General features: G+C 34.9%; 1 long non-coding RNA gene across 12 annotated transcripts in view; it reads left to right on the top strand.

Annotated features, from left to right (window-relative positions):
• Positions 1–18,842, top strand: part of LOC147366712 (uncharacterized) — a 409,970-nt gene that overhangs the window by 296,647 nt on the left and 94,481 nt on the right. For 10 of the 12 annotated variants that reach the window (XR_015168983.1, XR_015168999.1, XR_015169000.1 and 7 more), the window contains one exon: positions 16,018–16,250. This is a non-coding gene — a long non-coding RNA (uncharacterized LOC147366712). The remainder of the gene's footprint in view (positions 1–16,017; positions 16,251–18,842) is intronic. The other 2 variants (XR_015168988.1, XR_015168987.1) reach the window with 1 other exon arrangement.

The raw sequence follows: 18,842 nt of genomic DNA, 5'->3' as shown, positions 1-18,842 counted from the left end.
TCTCTTGCCTACTCTTCTGCCTTGACCTCTAGAATTGTATCTTCAGTACCTACTATCATCTCAGCTTGCATATGATATATCTCAAGTATATCTCAAACTTAACAAGTCCAAACCACACTCCTGACTCTATCCTATCTTGGATCCATTCTATCTTCAATCTGTTTAGTCAGTAAATGGCAATTCCACTTTTCCAATTATTGAAACAGAAGCCTCAGGGTCACCCTATATTATTTTCAATCTCGTAATACTCTACCTATCCTATCTGCTCTACTTTCAAATTACATCCACAACTCAACCCCTTCTCATTACATCAATTTTAATATATCATTCAGTTGTGGTTCTCAAACTTCACTATGAATCAAAATTACCCTAAAGTCTTCAAGTATAGATTTTAGGGCTCCTCTTCTGGAGCTTATGATTCAGTTAGTAGGGTCACAGAAATTGTACTTCCCGTAAGTCCCCAGTTGGTATAACTGCTGATTGTTTGAGGACTATTCCTTGAAAGCCTGTGATATAGAACTTAAGGTATCATCCACTGACCAACTATATCAATATGACTGGAGAGCCTGTCAGAAATGCAGAATTTCAGGCTGCACTTAGACCCACAGAATCAGAATCAGAATGCTCATATTACCATGATACCGGGGTGATTCTTCTATATATGACAGTCATGAAAACACCGAAGAAAAATATTCTTTTTACATTTCAAGTCACATATTATTCCTTTACTCAAAAATGGATTTCTATCTCAATAGACATACAACTGTAAATACTAACCAGGTTTAGAAAATTCTGCATCATCTCACCTCCTGTGAAACCCTCTTTCTCTCTTACCATGCATCTCTTTCACTGCCTTCCTGCTGCAGTGGTCTCCTTGCTCTTCCATGAACTTCAGCTATGGTCTGACTCAGTGCCTTGATACTTAACCTTCTCCCAGCCTGGAATGCTCTTTCCCCAGTAACCACGTGGCTTATTCCCTCACTTCCTTTGGCACTCTGCTTGAAGGCCTCCTTATCAGCGAGGACCCTTTTACCAAATATCTGATAACAATAGTTCTCCTCTCTAACCTAACACTCCATTTATTTCTTAACCTGCTTTAGTTTTCTACATAGCTCTTATCATGGTCTGATGTACTATATATTTATCTGTTTACTAGCTAAGTTTATTTCTGGAACATAAGTTCTTTTGCTATAGGTATTTTGACTCCTGATCACTTTTGTATGTCCAGTGCCTATACCAGTACTAGATACATTCGAAATGGCATAAAATTTGTTGAATGGATAAACAAGATTTCAAAATCTTTTCCCAGGACTGAATTTTGATAGGGAAAATATGAGATCATGCTAGTATTGAAAAGAGAGAAGAAAAATAAATAATAAGGTTAGGTTTAAGATTTTATAAACAAAGAGAGGGTGACTGGAAGAGATATTTTTCCCCATAATTTTTCTTAGTTTTTTATTGATGAGAATATTGGTTTGCAATTTTTGTATAGTTCTTAAATATAAGGCATATTTTCTCTAGTTTCATACATCAGCATAGGATGATGAACATAGTGATGGAAATTTACTAATACGTTGATTATGTGCTGAAGTAAATTCATATCAGTGGGCCCATTTGAGACTGCTTTTGGCTAAACAATTTTAAGTTATTAGTAATAATGTACAGCAGTGTGTACTGTTGGGAGGAGGCCACCAGTGAGAAGATGTGGAGATATATGTGATGTTTGTTTTTATTTAATGCCTTTGTTAATGATCTAGAAGGAGGAGTGAGAAGTTCATTACTTAAATTCACTGGTTTACTAAATTGGGAAGTGCCAGTGACACTAAAGAAGGAAAAAAAAAAGATTTAGAGGTGTCAGAATAGAGGGACTGTTAAGAGTTTCATCTGTAAGACAAATTCAGATTTAAATATGTGGGGCATATTTAAATGGAGAGTAATATCTTGTGGCTGAATTCTGACTCATCTGCATCACAAGTGGCTCAACCACTGCCATTATGTACAATAACCAATCACAGAGATCCTATATGTAGCAAAAGACAATTCTTATTTCTAAACTATAATTATATTTGTATTTAAATATGTGTCAGGATATTACATGGTAGTGGCCCATATGAGGAAGCCAGTCAGTCCTAAAGGAAATTAACCCTGAATATTCATTGGAAGGACTGAAGCAGAAGCTGAAGCTCCAATACTTTGGCCACCTGATGCGAAGAGCTTACTCATTGGAAAATGCCCTTATGCTGGGAAAGATTGAGGGCAAGAGGTGAAGGGGTGGCAGAGCATGAGATGATTGGATGGCACCCTTGATTCAATGGACATGAGTTTGAGCAAACTCTGGGAGACACTGAAGGACAGGGAAGCTAGGCATGCTGCAGTCCTTGTGGTTGCAAAGAGTAAGACATTACTGAGTGACTAAACAACAACAAAAAATATGAGGGAACAAGCAGTGTTCTGAAAAATAATTCTTCCTAAGTGAAGGGACTGAGGGCGTTGTAGACAATGGGTCAGAATTGGAGGCGGTGACTTCTGAGCTCAGAACTTCATTCAGATTGTATTTTGGCCTAGTCTCCATTAGATTGAACCATACATAATTGGTCATAAATGATCAGGAATTTATAATTTCATTTATTTCAACTAATGAGCTGTTTGGTATAAGAATCTTGACGTCATTTAAGATACTAGCTAACCTGCTTCTTGGGGTGTGAGCAGTTGTGGTCACAAGAGATCCTGCTAGTCAGTGTAGACTGGTGTTCCTGAGCACTTGTTCAGGAACCACTGGTGGCGGTGGATGCAACGCTCACTTCTGCTGAGTGCTGGCAATGGACATGGAGCTTCTAGTAAAGGTTAGCTGCTGGAGGAAGAGAGAAGCAAAACGAATCTCAAAAAGTGCCCTGGAAGACTAATCCATGAATGAAATGTAAGGTTTCTTTGAAATATTCAACGCTTCCTGCAGAGCAGATACTTGAGGTCAGAAACATTACTTTACAAGTCTTATTTTCAAGTTTAGAGTTTGCCTTAGACTGTTGTGACACAGGAAATATGGTTATACGTGGTACAGTAGGAACATAAGCAGGGCAAAATTAGGATCTGAAGGAGTTCAGGAATTCTGTGTTTTGGTTCAAGACTGTAATTGCTCTTTGACTGGATCTATGCCAACAGATTGTATTCTCAGCTGTTGATAGGAGCTGGTTTGGAAAGTTCAGAATGATGGTGGGACCATGGTTGTCATTGTTGTTTACCACGTGTCAATGTGGGAATATTTAGGAAAAACATTGTTAACACGTCGTCAAACTAGAGCACTCAGAAAACCAAGAATTCTCAATTTGGAGGGCCAGTAAAACTTTAAGACTCTCACATTCTGCCGCGTGAGGTAGAATAAAGCAAAAGAGAGATACACTCATACCAGCACACCAGCCTTCCATGGAGACCGTCCCTACTGCAAACTGTGTGTGAATAATATTAATCAACACACTAAATCACTCCGATTCTTAGCTGCCTGAGGTATAAAATAATAGAATCGCACCAGATGCTCTTGAATGCTCCTTTCCTAGTGTACATTTTATTATACTACTATATTGATACTTTTAGTGGAATATTAGATGGTGTTTACATATTTCACTTCAGCAGAGAGCAATTTAGTAACTGAAAGAATAAAAGTATCAACAAATACAAATTAACATTAACAATTCCCTGGTGGCTCAGACAAGAGTCTGCCTGCAATCAGAAGACCTGGCTTAGATCCCTGGTTGGGAAGATCCCCTGGAGGAGGGCATGGCACCCTACTCCAGTATTCTTGCCTGGAGAAAACTTTTGGACAGAGGAACTTGGCAGGCTACAGTCTATGGAGTTGCAAAGAGTCAGACATGACTGCATGACTAAGCACAGCACCATTTAATGATAATGTATGGTCATTGTGGGTCAGACATTATGCTAAGGATTTTTCATGAATTATCTGATTTAAATACCAAAAAAAAAGTATAATTTAGTATCCATAATAGAGTTTAGAATGACAGAGCCAGGAGGGCTAAAATTGGACAATTTTTGAAGTTATCATTTCTATCACCACCGTCAGTTGTACACAGTGGATTTTTCTGCTATAGAGGAAAGTTTTTCTACCTTTATTTTTTAATTAATAGAAGATGCAATGAATAAAATGGAAATAAAAAAGACATATAAGTACAGTACACAAATATAGTCAGTGTGATTGTTTTTAGCAGAAGCATAATTTTGGAAATAATGCAGAAGTCTGTCTCATGCAACCAAGAAAGTACCATCCACATAATTCTCTTTTTCTGTAAAACTGAAAAAGAAAGAGAGCATAGGTGAATTTTGTCAAGATCCCCACTGCTACTCTATTTCAAGACGTTTCTCGAAAGGCTGGTTCCCGTGCCATCTTCCTGGCTTAGCATCATGTTTAAATTTATGTTGAACACCTAAGAGAAGCATGCTAGATTAAAGCATTTTTTCCAGTCTTTATAAAAAAACAACAAAGCATAGTGTAGAGGCCATTGATTTTTATCCACATGTTCTCTATCTAGTATTTCAGAAACTTTATTCAAAGTAGTTAGTAGCTCTAGAGTCATTTTCACAGCTGCCAGGTTTTTCTAACCTGGAGTAAATAGTCAACCATCCTTAATGAATGATTCATAGCAGGGCAAAAAGAGCTTTAAACACGTGGAGAGGGGCATAAATGTGCTGTATTGAGCAACTGAGGATGTCTCTTGACAGATTTTGTTTTAGGTAAAAATGTAAGACATTTTCTTCTACAGATTTCTTAAAACATATATTGTAAGGGAAAGAAAATCCATATGGTATTGATTTATTTAAATGTTTTAAAAATTAGATATTGGGAAAACCTTTTATATTTGTATTATTCTTAGAGAACAATTTATTTCACCAAGAATCAAGAGAAGGGGAAAAAAAAAACTTGAAAATTCATGTTTAGTTCCAAATTTAAAGTCAGATTTGACATGGTTTTTAAAACATGACCAAACAAAAATAAGTCTGTGGTTTCAAAGAACAAAGTAAGCTTTAGGGGGAGGCAGGCAAGCTGTTTCTCTGGAAGAGTCCTTATTCCCTTAGTCAAAACAGAGCAGCAAACAAATAAACAGAACCCTCAAGTCGTAGCACCAAATGGTAGCTTGGTATATAATTCTACAGAATTTATAGCTTTAGCAATACAGGACTAGGTACCAATTCACGGTTTCTTTTTCCTTTTTGCTATGAAACCAAGGAACCCTGTTAAAAAGAGTAATGAATTGTGTAGGCTGTAATTGCTATTCTGTCGGTAAATGTTACTGGCTTACAGTGCTTCAGAGTGAGCTGGAAATAGGTTGTACTGTGTAGTCTGCTGATCCATACTTATTAGTAAACAGATGGGAAAATGAGAAATCACTATCTTCTGGAATTGTTTTTAAAGATCATCTTTATTCTGAATACACCAGCTAAATGTTTATCTTTTTTTATGCAGTTTGAAGTAATTTTTAAATGACAAAAAATATACTTACATCCCACAGTGTGAGTTACAGGGTGATGTTATATGAGGAATAATGCAGAAGTGAAGTGAAGTGAAGTGAAGTGAAGTTGCTCAGTCGTGTCCGACTCTTTGCAACCCCATGGACTGTAGCCTACCAGGCTTCTCCATTCATGGGATTTTCCAGGCAAGCGTACTGGAGTGGGTTGCCATTTCCTTCTCCAGGGGATCTTGCTGACCCAGGAATCGAACCGGGGCCTCTTGCATTGCAGGCAGATGCTTTACCCTCTTAGCGACCAGGGAACTTTTTATTTTTTCTTTCTTCCTCCATTTTCTATGTATCTCTGTGCACATCCACTTAGTTAGTTATGTTTTTTATGTTATATTCATTTTGAGATTTGTTTCATCCTAGTTAGATGTGGCCCTGAGACCATAGAAATGCTGATTTCTCTTCTTTGACTCTTTTCCACAAAACTTCTTTCTACTCAAAACCTGATTATTTTATTTCAAGCTGTTCTCTCTCTCTCTACACACACACACACACACACACACACACACACAATTTAACAACATAGGTTATTTTATGTAGGCTGAGATGAATAGAATGACATCAACAAAAGTCTGTTGTTAGACTAGCAATACATTTTTTTCTATATTTATTTAAATTTATTGTGATATGCTTTACTATGATGTGTTCGTTTCTGCCTTACAACAAAGTGAATCAGCCATATGTATGCAAATAACCCCTCCCTTTGGAGCCTCCCTCCCATCCAGTCTAGGTCATCATAGAGCACCAAGCTGAGCTTCCTCTGCTATACAGTAGGTCCCCACTATCTATCTATTTTATATATCAATTACAATCTCCCAAATTCATCCCACCTCTCACTGCTGACCCCGCCTCACTCTTGCTATCTCGACACATTTGTTCTCTATATCTGTGTCTCTATTCCTGTCCTGCCAGTAGGTTCATCTGTACTATTTTTCTAGATTCCATATATATGCATTAATATACAATATTTGTTTTTCTCTTTCTGACTTACTTCACTCTTAATGACAGACTCTGGGTCTAACCACGTCTCTACAAGTGACCCAATTTCTTTCTTTTTTATGGCTGGGTAATATTTCCTTATATATATGTACTACAGCTTCTTATCCATTCATCTTTTGATGGATATTTAGATTGTTTCATGTCCTGGATATTGTAAATTGTCCTACAATGAACATTGGGGTGCATATATCTTTTTGAATTATGTTTACCTCAGGATATATGCCCAGTACTGGCATTGCTGGGTCATATGGTAGTTCTGTTTTTAGTTCAGTTTTTTTTTTTTTTTTTTAAGGCATCTCCATGCTATTCTCTATAATAGCTGTATCAATTTACATTCCCACCAACAGTACAAGAGGGTACCCTTTTCACCGCACCATCTCCATCATTTATTGTTTGTAGATTTCTTGATGATGGCCATTCTGGCTGGTGCGAAACAAAACCTCATTGTAGTTTTGATCTGCATTTCTCTAGTAAGTAATGATGTTGAGCATCTTTTTGTGTGTCTATTGGCTATCTGTATATCTTCTTTGGAGAAAAATGTATTTAGATCTTCTGCCCTCTTTTTATTGGGTTGTTTGCTTATTTGTTTGTTTTTGATATTGAGCTACATGAACTTTTTGTATATTTTGGAGATTAATCCCTGTCAGTTGCTTCATTGGCAAATATTTTCTCCCATTCTAAGGGTTGTGTTTTCATTTTGTTTATGGTTTTCTTTGCTGTGTGAAACTTTTAAGCTTAATTATATCCCATTTGTTTGTTTTTATATTCATTACTCTAGGAGGTCAAAAAGGATCTTGCTGCAATTTATGTCAAAGAGTGTTCTGCCTATGTTTCCCTCAAAGAATTTTATTGTGTCCAGTCTTACATTTAGGTCTTTAATCTATTTGAGTTTAATTTTATATATGATGTTAGGAAAATTTCTAATTTCACTCTTTTACATGTAGCTGTTCCATTTCCCCAGCAACACTTATTGAAGAGACTGTCTTTTCTCCATTGTATATTCTTGCCTCTGTTATAGATTAGGTGACCATAGGTGCATGAGTTTATCTCTGAGCTTTCTACCCTTTTCCACTGATCTATATTTCTGTTTTTGTGCCAGTACCATACTGTCTTGATTACTGTAGCCTTGTAGTTTATTCTGCTGTCAGGGAGCCTGATTCCTCCAGCTCTTTTTCTTTCTCAAGATTGCTTTGGTTATTCAGAGTCTTTGTGTTTCCACAAATTGTAAAAAACTTTTGTTCTAAATCTGCGAAGAATGCTATTGGTAGTTTGATAGGAACTGCACTGAATCTGTAGATTGCTTTGGGTTGTATAGTCATTTTCAGAATATTGATTCTTCCAATCCAAGAATGAGGTATATATCTCCATCTGTGTTGTTATTTCTTTCATCAAGTTCTTACAGTTTCCTGAGTATAGGTCTTTTACTTCCTTAGGTAGGTTTATTCCTAGATATTTTATACTTTTTATTGTTGTGGCGAATGGGATTTTTTCCTTGATTTCTCTTTCTGATCTTTCGTTTTTAGTGTATTGGAATGCAGGAGATTTCTGTGCATTAAATTTTGTATCCTGCAACTTTATCAAATTCATTGATGAGCTCAAATAGTTTTCTGGTGACAGCTTTAGGATTTTCTATGTATAGTATCATGTAATCTGCAAACAATGACAATTTTACTTCTTTTCCAATTTGGATATCTTTTATGTCTCCTCAGATTGCTGTTATTGGTGCCATAATTAATTATGTTAAAATAATATAGATCTCTATTAATAACTTTGAATACTTTTCTATTTTTCCCAAATAATTGATTAAATACAAATCACCCTCTTTTTTCATTTCCAGCATAAAAATCTTTGAGAATGGATCAGGTGTGTATTATTAAAATACATATTCATGGTGTCAAGTATTATGGAAAGAAATTAGGTATCCTTAGTGTCTCAACTAATAAACTAAGAAAGCATAAATGGAACAATTTTAAGAAGTATTTTTATTTTTATAAATATTAATTTGCATTCATTTCCTTTATATTTGTCTGAAGGTATGTAAGTAGATGTAAACAATAGAGTTAAGGAAAGAGGTAAAAGTAGGAATATAATTAACATTTATCAAGTCTCAGGCATGTGTTTGTGCTTTACATACACTAATTTAATTTTCATGAACATGTTAGGGATTAATATCCCCATGCTACTTTTGAAGAAGACTTTTTATAGATAAAGAAACCTACCCATTATTTTAAAAGGTCATTAAATCTTGAATATGATCCTAGATCTTCTTTGCTCTAAGTTCATTCCATTATTTTTTTTGCTAAAAAAAAGAAAACAAAAAGGAAAAAACAGAAAGTCAGAAAGTGGCGGGTTATGTACACACACACACACACACACATTTTCTTTCAGTGAATTACCTGTACTCTTCAGAAGAAAGTATAATTGCCCATGTATGTCTGAAGGCATATCCAAGTATTATAAAATCTAGAAAAAATATGTAATCATCTTCTATCAGGAATCATTCCTTATATATTCTCAAACAAATCCAACTATCAATTTTCTACTGAAATGTACTTATCTCTTAAAAATTCCATAGGAGTTATAAACTTCTTATTTTCATATTCTAAATAAAAAGCATGTAAATTCTGTCTTTTCATCTGGTGAACCCTAATGTAATATATTGCGAGGAGGAAATATATGTAAATTAATACATATGTCATAACTTTTTTATTATTTGGCTTTAACTTTTATCTCTCCTGGAACAGGTTTTAGAAGGGAGTAGGTATGGGCAAAGAAAAAAAAAACAAACAAACAAAAAACAAACAACACAAATTTGATAACAAATTTGTAAAGCAAGTACAAAAAAGTAGTTTTAATTCTCAAATAAGTTTCAAATCCAAGTTTAGCTCCAAAATTAGTCTTAGATTTCCTGGCTAAAATACCAGTTTGTGACTAATTTTTAAGTTTGAGTTGTTTGTTTTCTTATTGAGTTTTGAAACATTTTTAGATACTCTGGATATAAATCTTTTATCCATTTCATCAGATATAGGATCTATATGTATTTTCACTGTGTTTCTTATTCTTTTAGTAATACCTTTGAAAGAGCAGAAATTAGTAAATATTCTGAGATCTAGTGTATGCTTTTTGAAGGGAGCATGGTTTAGGAGTCATGTTTAAGAAATCTTTGACTAACTCGAGGTGACAAAGACTTTCTCCTATATTCTAGATATTTTTTTTAGAAATTTAGAATTTGTACTTTGGACTGTGATCCAGTTTGAGGTGTGTGTGTATATTTATATTATTTTGTGAATTATCTATCAAAGCAATTATTTTGTAAGATAGATATCCAGTTGTTCCTGTGGCATCTGTTGAAGAAATAAACATTTCAACACTTTGCACTTTACCCATTGGAAAAAAAGATCAATTGACCATTTGAATATATTTCTAGTCTCTGTTTTTTATGTATTTCATTGATCTATTTGCCTGTCTTGATGCCAACTGCATTATTTGACCATTGTAGCTTTAAATTAAATATTGAAATTGGTCAGTTTATGTCTTCTGCCTTAGTTCTGTTTTCAAAGTTGATTTTGCTGTTCTAGATCCTTTGCATTTGCATATAAATTTTATACAGTAAGCTTGCCAGTTTCTGTAAAAAAAAAACCCACTGGTGCTTTGATTGAGATTGTATTGAAGCTGTAAATCAGTTTGGGGAGAATTGACATCTATATAGTCTAAGTCTTCCAATCCATATATACATGATATTACTGCATTTATTTAGATGTTTTAAAATCTTTTGAAGCATTATTTTATAATTTTAAGATTAGGCAGATTTATTTATTAATATTTTATATTTGTATACTAGTGTAACTTATATTCTTCAATTATTAATTTTTTCCATTACCAGTAACAAATCTAATTGACTTTGTAACATTTAATAATTAATTCTAGTGGCTTTTTTGCAGATCCCAGTGAATTTTCTATATAGACAGTCATATTGTCTGTGAATAATGACAGCTTTAATTCCTTTTTTACTACTTACTGCTTTTTATTTCTTTTTCTTCCCTTACTATACTGACTAGGTGGTTCTGTTTGATGTTGAGGGAGGGAAGACAGACATCCTTTTTTGTTCCTAATCTTAAAGGGAAAGCAATTCAGTTTTCTCCATTAATTACAATGTTAGGTCTCTATTTTTTAGGTCTGTGTTATGTTAGCATAGTTTTTTCCTACACATTTCTTGATTTTTTTTTTTTTTTTTTTTTTGCCATCAGTGAATGTTGGATAATGTCACATTGTTTTTTAATTTATTAACAAAATTTTTCTGTTTTACTTTAACAGGATAATTACAAGTTATATATTGCTGGCTTCTGCTTGCTAAATTTTATTCAGAATATTTGCATCTTTGTTTATAGATATTGATCAGTAATTTTCCTTTAATATCTTTGTTTGCTTTTGGTATTAGGATGCTTTATCTCATAGAATGAGTTAGAAATTACTTCATTCTCTTAATTTTTCAGAAAGAATTTTTATGGAATTGATATTATTATTTTTATGTAAATTTGCTAAAATTCATTGATAAAGTCACATAGGTCTCAAATATTCTTTGTGAAGATTTTAAGTACAAAATCAAAATTTTAAAATAGACACGGACTGTTCAGTTAATGTAGTTCTTCTTTAGTGAGCTTTGGTAACTTTAGTATTTAAATGCATTTGTTCATTTCACCTATGATGTCAACAATATTGGCATGAAGTTTTTCATAATATTCTCTTATTATCCTTTTAATGGCTATAGAGTAGCCAATGGTATCACCTCTTTCATTACTCGTATTGATACTTGTAATTTATGACTTTTTAAATTTTCTGATAGTAGTTCATTGATTTTTGTATATTCTCACATAACTGACTTTTGATTTAATATCTTTGTTATTTTTTCTTTGTCTATTTTATTTGTTTTACATTCTGATCTTTATCACTTCTTTCTTCTGGTTACTTTGGATTTAATTTGCTATTATTTTTATAGTCTGCCCACATCTCTGTCATGTATAGATGTGAGAGTTGAACTATAAAGAAAGCTGAGCTCCAAAGAATTGATGCTTTTGAACTTTGGTGTTGGAGAAGACTCTTGAGAGTCCCTTGGACTGCAAGGAGATCTAACCAGTCCATCCTAAAGGAAATCAGTCCTGAATATTCATTGGAAAGACTGATACTGAAGCTGAAACTCCAATCCTTTGCCCACCTGATTTGAAGAACTTACTCATTTGGAAAGCCCCTGATGCTGGGAAAGATTGAAGTCAGGAGGAGAAGGGGATGACAGAGGATGAGTTGATTGGATGGCATCACTGACTCAATGGACATGAGTTTGAGTAAACTCTGGGAGTTGGTGATGGACAGGGAGGCCTGGGTTGCTGCTGTCCATGGGGTCGCAAAGAGTTGGACGTGACTGAACTGAACTGTAAACACTCATTGCTATTAAATATTACCATTTGTTATTATCTTCTTGACTATAGTAACCCTAGTGGTGTAAAGAGGTTGGTATCTTATGTGGTTTCATTTTGCATTTCAGTAATGGCAATAGATATACTTTTATAGGGGCCTTCCCTTGTAGCTCAGTCCGTAAAGAATCTGCCTGCAGTGCAGGAGACCTGGGTTCAATCCCTGGGTTGGGAAGAACCTCTGGAGAAGGAAATGGCAACCCACTCCAGTATCCTTGCCTGGAAAATCTCATGGACAGAGGAGCCTGGTGGGCTGTAGTCCATGGGGTCGCAAAGAGTCAGGTGCAACTGAGTGACTAACCCTTACTTACTTACTTACTTAATTCCTTCTCAGAATATCTGTAATCAGTGTATCTATAAACATTCAAATACTTCAAATGGCAGTAAGTACATTATTCTTTCCTAACTAACTCAGTACTCCTAGGCATCCTAATAAGAAAATTACCATCAATAATAGCCAGCAATTTGTAAGCACTTAATGGGGCCAAGGCTTTTTATATATCTTATTCAAATCTCATACTTGTCTCATAGATGAAGTAAATTGTTGTTGTGAGCTTCATTCAATGCCACTTTTTTTCCTAAGTAACATTTGGCAATTGAAACACATATCTACTCCTGCTTAGAGACCATATCCATCCTAGTCCCTACTTTCCCTACTGTGCTAAGAATTTTTGTTACATTTTAAAGTATTGTTTAAGAAAACAAAGGAGAATATGAGAAAGAGGCCTGTGTGGCTGGAAAGCTTAAAATATTTAATATATGACCATTTATGAAAAAAGTTTACTGACCTCTAAGTCATAATGACTTGTATTCAAAACCATCCTCACCTATTCTGGAACGTGGGTTTTAAAGCTGAGTGTCAGACTGTACACACGTAAGGCTTCTATTTTATCTGATCTAGTAAAAGGGGGCAGGAGAAAACAAAGCAAAAGCACAAGCCAGTGTTTTTTAAAAAAACTAAATTCTGTTGGTTATTTTGTGCTTAATATAAAATCTCTGACGTGTGGGAGATGGAAGGAAGTTAGAATATGATTCCTTGAACATGTATGAGGAAAAACTAACTATAGTTGAAAAGTCCTAAGTAGAATACGTGGGCTTCTCAGATGGCTCAGTGGTAAAGAATCTGCCTGCAATGCAGGAAATGCAGGAGATGAGCGTTTGATCCCTGGGTTGGGAAGATACCCTGGAGGAGGACATGGCAACCCCCCCAGTATTCTTGCCTGGAGAATCCCATGGAAAGAGTACATAGGGGTTGTAAAGGGTTAGACAAAATTGAAGCAACTGAGCACATGTGCATGCACACATATCAACTATGTACCATAGGAAATATTTTGGGGGATGGTGCATTCCTTTACTCCTTGATGATGTCTAAGGAGGCTTCATTACTGTATATTGGATGGTACTCACCAAGAATGATAAAAGAAAGTCACTAGATTGTACTAGATATAGGAAGACAGACTGGCCTAGGGTAAGAATTTATATTAGAAAACAAATTACAATCTGGGGCAATGGGTTATTTGAGTAGAAAAGAGTAGAGTTGGATGAACTGTACAAAGGTAGCACCCATTCTGACATTGTAGTCCAAGTATGAACCCTCAGTATTGACATAATACCTTTATGTATCAAGCTATTTAATTAGCTTTTGATTGACTCATTTTATGTTATCTGTATCCTCCAAAGAGCTGAAATCATTCGGGTCTTAATGTAACAGTTAACTTTCTCCTTTGGTGATCAGCATTGGATGGTGCTTTGTATTCCCCACTCACCTACCCTTCCTGTCTATCTTTCTACCCTTATTAGAGAATCAAGTAACAGTTCTACTATCAAGTCCTAAATAATAAGTAAAAATACAGGTTTATATACATGGTATCTCTTAATTTCTCTCTCCTGTTATTCAGTGCCATTTTTTTTCTAATTAATGTTTTCCAATTGGGACTCACATCAAAAAATACAAGTTTGAATTCTCAGCACAAAATTACTTTTTTTTTTGGTAAAATAATTATTTTAAAATACTTCCACATGAAACTGAAATCACTGCTCATTTTTAAACAAGGCCTTGGTTGATTCTAAATTTGTCCTGAGGCTTGAAATTTTATTATTAGTAACTAGAATTTTTTTTTTAATGTTAAAAGAAATTAAATACTTTTTTTCCCATCAGAATGAAACACCCTCAAATGTAAACAATTAAATAATCCAGACTGTCACTGATCAGGTTGAAATATGAGTGTTTGCTTGAGAATCAAAATCTTCTATATTGTCTGTCATTGATGACTATATTAACACAATTACAATATTTTATATTTCACAGTGGCAGTGTAATAGGTCCCAAAGGACACATGAAACCTTTTATTCACATCCTTTTGTGCACTGGTAGGTCATATGGGCTCCTTTCTAAAATATCCTCTAATTTAATTTTCCTTTGAATAATTATTTACTAGATCAAATTTTTTCTTTCCCCCAGAAATTCTTTGACCTTTATTGAGGACTGGAATTATAACTGAACACTACGCCAATAAAAATGATAAGATTTGTTCTAAGACTTTAGAAATTCGCTTGAAAATAGTAGTGTATTAGTAAATATTCAAAAGCTCTTTTCTTACACAGAATTACTTTTAGTTAAATGAACAATGTCAGAGAAGGCAATGGCACCCCACTCCAGTACTCTTGCCTGGAAAATCCCATGGATGGAGGAACCTGGTAGGCTGCAGTCCATGGGGTTGCTAAGAGTCGGACATGACTGAGCGACTTCACTTTCACTTTTTCACTTTGATGCATTGGAGAAGGAAATGGCAACCCACTCCAGTGTTCTTGCCTGGAGAATCCCAGGGACAGGGGAGCCTGGTGGGCTGACGTCTGTGGAGTCGCACAGAGTTGGACACGACTGAAGTGACTTAGCAGCAGCAGTAGCAGCAGTAAATGAATAATGTAATGTTTTGTAAGCATCATTTGTACTACTTTAAGAGTAAATTATTTTTGTTAACCCTCAATACAATTTCTTACTTACTTTAATTTTTCTCCTTGACTAGCAAATATATAATAACTTGTTTAACTGTTTCATTGCCATAGGCGTTCACTGTAATTCCTGGATTGAGAGTAACATGATATTATGTATAGTGAATAGTCAAAATTCTGTTTGTTTTTTTTTTAAGTGGGGGCAAAATTGTATCAGGTATGTTGAATAATTGAATGAGGAATGTTGTAATAACCATGTTTTAAATCAGCCATTTCATCTATGTATATTAAAATTATAAACACCCTTTGGTCATGTTGAATCTATATGAATACTAAAAAAAAAATATCTCTTTGGCTATCCTGTGCTTTCTTCATTCTGTTAATAAAGGCCTTTTATAATTTGTTACTTATTTACTTCTCTAAATTACCATTTTTTCCTTTAAAATTTTTTTACTCCTTTATAAATGATCTACATATATATTCAGAAAATGACTGCTATAATATACCACTTCCTAACATATTTATATATTTATTTTTTATTGAAATGACTTCCCAACTTTTCATTCATGACAGCCTCATGTTTTGTCTAAAGCCCATATTGTATGCCTTATGAAATCAGCACTGTATTTTTTTCTTAAACTAGCATGACACACATACTCTTAAAAATCATTTGTGTACTTTTACTATTAATATTATATGTACTCTCATTGTATTTGTCTCGAGGTTCCAACTAGATTAAGAGACTTCAAGGGCAAGAGAAAGGATTTGTATCTGTTTAAATTTCTATTCTCTATCACAAAGAAGATGTGGATATATATTGCTGCATTTTTAAATGAATCATTTACTTTTAGTTATAATTAATATTTGTGTAAGGATTAAACTGTAGGAAGTTGAACATAAGAAAAAACTGAAAAGATAGCATCCCAAAAGAGAATAGAAGGTAAACTGGTGGAAACCGTGTGGGCCCTAAAGCGGGATAGCTGCCTCACTTCACCTCTGGTTTGATTAAAGAGATGTCTGTGCTACCCCATGTCCTCCGAACATGAATGTTCTCAATAGTATCTCTTTTTATCTAGAGCTTCTGCATACATATTAAATGACTTCAATCGTGTCCAACTCTGTGTACAACCCCATGGACTGCAGCCTGCCAGGCTCCCGTGTTCATGAGATTCTCCAGGTACGAATACTGCAGTGGGTTGCCATGCCCTACTCCAGGGAATCTTCCCAACCCAGGGAATGAACCCATGCCTCTTCTGTCTCCTGAACTGGCAGGTGGTTTTCTGCCACTAGTACCACCTGGGAAGCCCAGGTAAGCTTCTACCCTTGCCCACGTCTTGCAGCCTATTCCAAAGTAGATGGGCGTGATCTTGTCTAAAATAAGTCAAATCATTTCGCGCCTGTCTTAAAAATTACCACATTTTCCCATTTTACTCAGAGTGAAAGCAGAAGTCCTTAGTATGAGTTATGTATGAGTCAGGATACTTTATATGCTGTGACAAACAACTCAGGATCCTAATGGTTTAAGCAACCACAGTTCATTTCGGCCTTCTTCTGTTCATTGTGGAGGCTGTGAGTTCTACCCTTCATGGGTATCCAAGGACAAACACCAGTGGAGCAGACCTCAAATATGCTTATTACCCTGATGAGGCAACTGCATGCTCTTGTCTATAAGAACCGCATCTCACATTTTCATCACAACTCTTTGTCCAGTACTCTTTTAATGGTTACACTGAAATGTTGTTTAGCTGGCAAGTCATGTCTGATTCTTTTGCAACCCCATGGGCTGTAGCCCACCAGGCTCCTCTGTCCATGGGATTTCATGAGGAGCAGGAAATGGAAATCTACCTAAAAGACTATTGGAAGGGGGGTAGAATCAATCCATAAGGCCTTATCCAGTCAACTCACCTCCCATATCCACATTACCTCTCTGACCTCATCGCCTATTACTTTTCCCTGGCTTGATTTAAATTCTGCCACAATAGCTTCCTTGCTGCTACCTGAGCACCCCAAGTATGTTCTTACCCCATCCTAAAATGCCTTTCCCCTAGCTGTCTCCATGGTTATCTTCCTCACTACTTTCCTCCAGTCTGCTCAAATGTAACTATCTCAATGAGAACTACCCCTGTTATCCTATGTAACACAAATGCTTCTCCAACACACTACATGTTTTTTTTTTCTCCTTAGTCCTTATTATTATATTATATAGTATATTGTTGATATCTCCTTTAAAAGTAAATTTAATGAAAACTAGGGATTTTTGTTTGTTTTCCTGTATATCTGCTTGCAGTGTCTAGCTGTAGTAAGTGTTTAATAAATATTTGTTGCATAAATTTTAAAATTTATAAAAAGTTAAGCTCATAATTGTAATTATAACTAAAATAACATATTCAGACTTGCAATTTATAGTTATTTGTTTATAGCTACTATATAATGAATATCTATTTTGTGCAAAGATTTTATTAGTTTTTTTCTGATGTAGTAACTCATTTTGTTTCATGATAGGTTTGTACTTTCATAACCCTAGAAAGTAGATGCAGTCATCCTCATTTTACAAGTATGTTAACAAGCACTAAGAATTAGTGTGCTTATGGTCACATAGGAATAGAAATTTGCTTTAAAATACCAAAATGGTAAAATTTTTATTTGTTCATTTTCACTAAAGAATTCTCAGCAAGTTCCTATGATGTAATTATAAGAATGGCATGATTTGTACTAGTGATCAAACAAAGTAAGGGAACTCAGCTAACACTGATGATGTTCAAGTCATAAAAGTACTGCAAAGAAATTCACATTCCCTTTGCAACATCTTTGCATAGGATAACAGTTAACTGTTGCAGAGACCTTTAAAAAATGCTGATGGCCCATTCCTATTCCCAGAAATTCTGATTCAAACTGCTTCAAGTAACTCTAATATGCAGTCGATGTTGAGAATCACAAAGTTAGAGGGTTAACTTAATCACTTTCTGGCAGTGGTGATTTGAGGATTTGTAGATAGTATAATATTTGTCAGAAATAAGGATTGTTTACTGCCATGTTCAGATTATGTTAGATACAATTGCCCATTTGCTTCCTTGACCAAGGAAAACAATGATGCAATCAATAGTTTATTAAAATATTACACACACTTTCACATATACATCTTTCTCATCAATCTTCTATGAATGTTTATTTTCCTTTATGTTTTCTGATTTTGGTAAAAATAAACCGACAAAGTTGTTGGAGAACAGAGAAAAATTATATCAACTACTCTCCAATTTCCTCTTTGTGTTGGCAGATCATTTTGGTTGGCAGAAGCCCAAAAGTTTTGAAAAGTCATTGTTTTTTTTCTGGGATTTTTCACTTATTTCTTCACATATCCAGTTCTGGTCCTGTATACTAAAGATGTCTAATTCTAGTCTGGGGAATTGTTCTACACATATTTTTTGTTATTGAATTGGTGGAATTCTGAGCGTAGAGGTACAGGTGTTTCTCTCCTGGTGGCATCTCCACAAAGTTGAGTTGCTTTAACTTTATTCAGACATTAAAATATTCATGATCCTGGTGGTGAAGAATGGCCCGTTTTTTTAGTCCAGCTCATGAATTAATTCAATAGCTAGGCTTAGTAACCTGAAAGGTGTTGGCTTCTATTTCAGATAAATTATTGTGAGGAAAGTATACAAAAGATTTATTACAAATCATATGAATGATACAGCACCTTTATGGCATGCAGCTTGTACAGTTAAAAAACAGCAGTTCTCTACCTCTGTTAATGCGATGTATATGCTGCTCAGTGTTTCTAAGGTTGCAAAATGCTTGCAGAACTGTCTCGGAAGAGATTTACTCTTAGGATTCAGTTTTAGAATATATGGGGGGAGGGTAATTTTCATTTGCTATTATTTATGAAGTAGCCTTGGCTTATCAT

This window comes from Bos grunniens, chromosome 8 (genome assembly GCF_055505025.1).
Source record: "Bos grunniens cultivar Pamir isolate PY7600 chromosome 8, Bosgru_T2T1.0, whole genome shotgun sequence".
NCBI classification, from domain to species: domain Eukaryota; kingdom Metazoa; phylum Chordata; class Mammalia; order Artiodactyla; family Bovidae; genus Bos; species Bos grunniens.
This window is presented reverse-complemented; position numbering and strand designations above follow the sequence as displayed.